Genomic DNA, 4804 nt, shown 5'->3' with positions numbered 1-4804 from the left:
AGGAAGCCAGCCTTGGGAACACAGGCAAAGGAACCCAAAGGGGTGGGGGGTGGGGGTGGGGCGAGATCTGTGTCCGAGTTTCTTGTAATGAACTCTTCTTCATCCAAAAAGGAAAACCATTTTCATGGACAGAGCTACATGAATATTTATAGAATCTAACCGTGTCTCTGGGAGATCATTACAAACTATCCCTGTTATTAAGACTGTAAGGTGTTGGGAGGAATGTGTTTATATTTCACAGTCTGGCTGGGTTTGCTTAAAAAGCTAATAGCCAGGGATTTTCTCTTTGAGTTGGAGGAGGAGGGGAAGGGAGAACCAAATCCCATCTGACCTTTCAACCATTCTCCATGGGCAGATAGATGGTCTCAGGCCTGGATCTTACAAACTTAGAGGACCCTACCAATGGAGAAGCCTCACAAAGAAAATGCCAGTCCACAAGCAATGGTGCATGATTTGGAATACTGACAATCTGGCCTTGAGTCTTGGTTCTGTTATTCACTACCTGCCTGGTTTGATTACTTATATTAAGCTGGTAGGTGGACCGATCAAGTAATTTAAACTCCCAGTCTGTTTCTTCATTTATAAAATGAAGCTAATAGCACCTATCTGTGGAGTTGTTGGGAGCCTCAAATGAGATAACAAATGTGAAACACTTGAAGAGTATATAAATGCAAGCTATCTTTATTTTCTGAGTGTTCCCTGAGTCACTTGCTGAGACTTGGTCTAGGAGACTTCTAAAAGTTGACTCCAGTTCTAAAAGTTAGGTACATATGAAGAAAGCTGTCGTTCGGGTATTGCAAGTTGGGAAAATTGTCCTGGGCTGTGCAGAGAGAGAGAGTGTGTGTGTGTGAGTGTGAGTGAGTGTGAGAGTGTGAGTGTGAGTGTGTGTGTGTGTGTGAGTGTGTGTGAGACGGAGTGAGAGAGACTTCGCGCTCCTTATCCTGTTCCTTCTGCTCCTCTTCCACTATATCTTGGAAGTTAAAAGAGGCAGTGATTTTCTCCATGGAGTTCTCTGAGAAACTGAGAATAACCACTAAAATCATATCTCCCAATCAAAAACCTCTGATTTAAAAGCTGAGAGTGTGGGTTAGTTACCAAACACACCTGATTCTTTCCTTGCCCAAGGCCCACTACTTTCTCATTTCCAACAGTCTGGGCAGTGGAGAATCTGGGGCTTCCTTGCCTCTATCCATTTTTGTTAAAGAAGAGGAAGAACAGGGTTTCCTTAGGAAGGCATAGGATCAGAGGAGGAAGAAGAAGAGGAGGGGGAAAAAGAGGAGGAAGAGGAGCAGAAGGAACAGGAGAAGGAGCGGGAAGATGAGGAAGAAGAGGAGGAAAAAAGGAAAAGGAGGAACAGGAAGAAGAGGAAGAGGAGAAGGAAGATGCTCAAAGATACTGGGGGGACCCAGTTGCAATTAGCTGGATCCTTCCTCTTATCCTTTCCACCATACACATTGGCTCTTTCCATTTACCTACCCACACTGCTCCCTTCCTCACCTCAAACCTCATGCCTCCCCAGTACTACCCTGCCTTGTAGGGTAAAAGATTCATTATTAATGTATCATTTGACCTAGGTAGGGGGGAGATAGACAGTTAAGTAAGCCAAAGTCCTTGCCACAAACTTAGTGTTACTAGCTTTTTGATCTTAGATGAGGCATTTAACCTGGGACAGCCCAGTGTTGTAAAGATAAAATGAAATAATATACAGTGTGTAAAGTGCTTTGAAAATGTTAAAGTGCTATATAAATGTTACATAGTAGTAGTAGTAGTAACAGTGGTAGTAGTAGCAGCAATAGCAGTAGTAGTAGCAACAGTAGTAGTAGCAGTAGTAGTAGCAGTAGTAGTAGTAGCAGCAGTAGTAGCAGTAGTAGTAGTAGCAGCAGTAGTAGCAGTAGTACAGATGAAAAAGTATAAACACAAGTAAGAATAATACAAACTAGAACATTAAAGGTGAGGCAGGTGGAACAGAGGATAGATAGAGGGTTGGGCCTACAAATGAGTTCAAATTAGGTTTCAGACACTAGCAGTGTGGACGTGGACAAGTCCCTTGACCTCTGTTTGCCTCAGTCTTTTCATCTGCAAGATGGGGATAATAATTGCACCTACCTCCTAGGGATATTGTCAGGATCAAATGAGATAACAATTGTAAACCGATTAGCACAGTGCCTGGCATATTTCAGTCGTGTCTGACTCTTTGTGGCCCCATTTGGGGTTTTCTTGGCAAAGATACTGGAGTGGGTTGCTATTTCCTTCTCCAGCTCATTTTACAGATGAGGAAACCAAAGCAAACAGGGTTGAGTGACTTGCACAGGGTCACATAGTTAGTGTCTGAGGCCACATTTGAATTCAGGTCTTCCTGGCTCCAGGGCACTCTATCCACTTCACCATAATGCTTTAAGGTGGGTTTGGAGACAGGGTGAGTGCTCAGTAAATAGTTGCTGATTCAGGGAGTGGGATGCAGATTCAGAGCTAGAAGGAACCTTGAATATCATCATTTAGTCCTATTTCACAGATGGGGAAACTGAGGCTCAGAGAGGTTTGATGACTGGCCAGTCCCATTTAAGTGACAAAGCAGAAGCTAGGGCTCAGATCTCCTAACTTGAAATTCAGTGTCCCTCCCAGTATAGTAAGTATAGTGCCCTTCAGGAACCAGGGCAGAGGGGTAGCAGGAAGGCTGGGCCTCAGTCAGAAATTTGGAGCATTGGTGGCAGATGAGGAGACCAAAGGGGATGTGGACCTAGAAGGAAGAGTGTTTTATTGGCATTCAGATTAGACAGAAATGGAGAAAGAAAGGAGAAGAGAAGAAAATGGGAGGAAAAGAGGTGGCTCGTGGAGTTTGGCAGAGGGACCAGGGCTGAGGAAGGGATAGTAGGAGTGCTCGTTGCTATTGGGGTGACACAATATCATAGGGTGATGAGGAGACCTTAGAAATCATTCACAACTCCTCCTTCTCCTTTCCTGGCCAGATCACACCCTGTGACCAGAGGTGTCCCACAGGGCGCTGTCCTGGGCCCTCTTCTCTTTTCCCTCTGTCCTACTTCCCTTGGTGATCTCATCAGCTCCCGTGGATTTAAATGGCACCTCTATACGGACAATTCTCAAATCTACTTGTTTTGCCCCAACCTCTCTGCTGACCTCCATTCTTGCATCTCCAACCAACTTTCAGACTTCTTGAAATGGATGTCCAGCTGGTAAGTTAAACTCAACATGTCTAAAACAGAACTCATTATCTTTTCGCCTAAACCACGTTCCCCCGCTGACCTTCTCTGTTACTATGGAGAGTAACACCATCCTCATAGTCCCCCAACCTCATAACCTAGGAGTTATCCTGGACATCTCACTAATTTTTACCCCCAATATTCAATCTGTTGCCAACACCTGTTGGTTTCACCTTTGCAATATCTCTCAAATACAAACCCTTCTCTTCTTTGACACCAATGTCAGCCTGGTACAGGCCTTAAGTATGGATTATTGTAATAGCCCGCTAGTGGGTTTGCCTGCCTCAAGTCTCTCCCCACTCCAATCTACCCTCCATTCAGCTTCTATAGGTTTTTTTTTCCCCCTAAAGCACCTGTCTGACTATGTCCCCCCTTCTAGTCAAGAAACTCCAGTGGCTTCCTATTGCCTCCAGGATCAAATACAAAATGCTCTGTTTGCCATTCAAAGCCCTTCATAACCTATCCCCTTTCTACCTTTCCAGCCTTCTCACACCTTGCCCCTCAATTCTCACTCTTTGATCCAATGATACTGTCTGTTCCATAAATCGTCTGCTCCGTTTCTCAAATCCAGGCATTTTCTCTGGCTGTCTCTCATGCCTAAAAGGCTCTCCCTCCTCACCTCTGCCTGTGGACCTCCCTTGCCTCTTTTAAGTCTCATTTAAAATCCCACCTTCTCCAACCCCTCTTAATTCTAGTGCCTTCTCTTTATGGATTATTTCATATTTATCCTGCATGTAGTTTATATGTATGTGTTTGCTGTCTCCTTCTATTAGATTGTCAGTTCCTTGAGGGCAGGGACTGTCTCTTGCCTCTTTTTGTATCCCCTAGAATGGAATGGGGGACCTGTAGCCTCGAGGCCACATGTGGCCCTCTAGGTCCTCAAATTGGGCCGTTTGATTGGATAGGGCTGCACTTGAGGACCTAGAGAGCCACATGTGGCCTCAAGGCCGCAGGTTCCCACCCCTGCCTTAGAATTTAGCACTGTGCCTGGAACATAGTAGGTGCTTAATAAATGTCAACTTGATAGAATTTCCTTATTTTACAGATGACAAAACTGAGCTCCAGAGAAGGGAAGCCACTTATCCAACATCACACAGATAGTAACTGTACCCCAATTCTAATCCAGGGTTCCTGAATCCAAATCCAAGTGTTCTCTATTACCCCACATACCGCCTATGTCTTCGCCAGCAAAGGTCAGTGCACCAGAGACTCAAGGTCATTTGAAAAGAACACGTGGGTAGAGTCTCTGGATCTGGAACATGAACTGCAGGAATTAGAATGATCAGTTTGAAACACACACCAGGGAAGAATGTGTGGGAACCAGCCCAGGCCAAAGCCAGCTGCCTCCTGGCTCTGGGACCCGTCCTGGCTCTCCATGCTATTTGTGCAGCCCCAGGAGCTGATCTGACACATGGAAGCAGAGACCTTGTCTCCCTATCAGCCTGGGGCCAAGGACTATGAGTCCTCCTTATTTCTCCCCTAGTGCCTGAGGAAGGAAGGAGAGGGGGAGAGGGGAATGTAGAAGCTGGAAAGTTAGCCACTCCTCGAGGGATTCCTAGTATCGATAACAGGGAGAAAATTCAAAC

This window comes from Petaurus breviceps, unplaced genomic scaffold (genome assembly GCF_028583685.1).
Source record: "Petaurus breviceps papuanus isolate PSGF00001 unplaced genomic scaffold, PetGlider_PUasm1.0 37, whole genome shotgun sequence".
NCBI lineage: Eukaryota > Metazoa > Chordata > Mammalia > Diprotodontia > Petauridae > Petaurus > Petaurus breviceps.
This window is presented reverse-complemented; position numbering follows the sequence as displayed.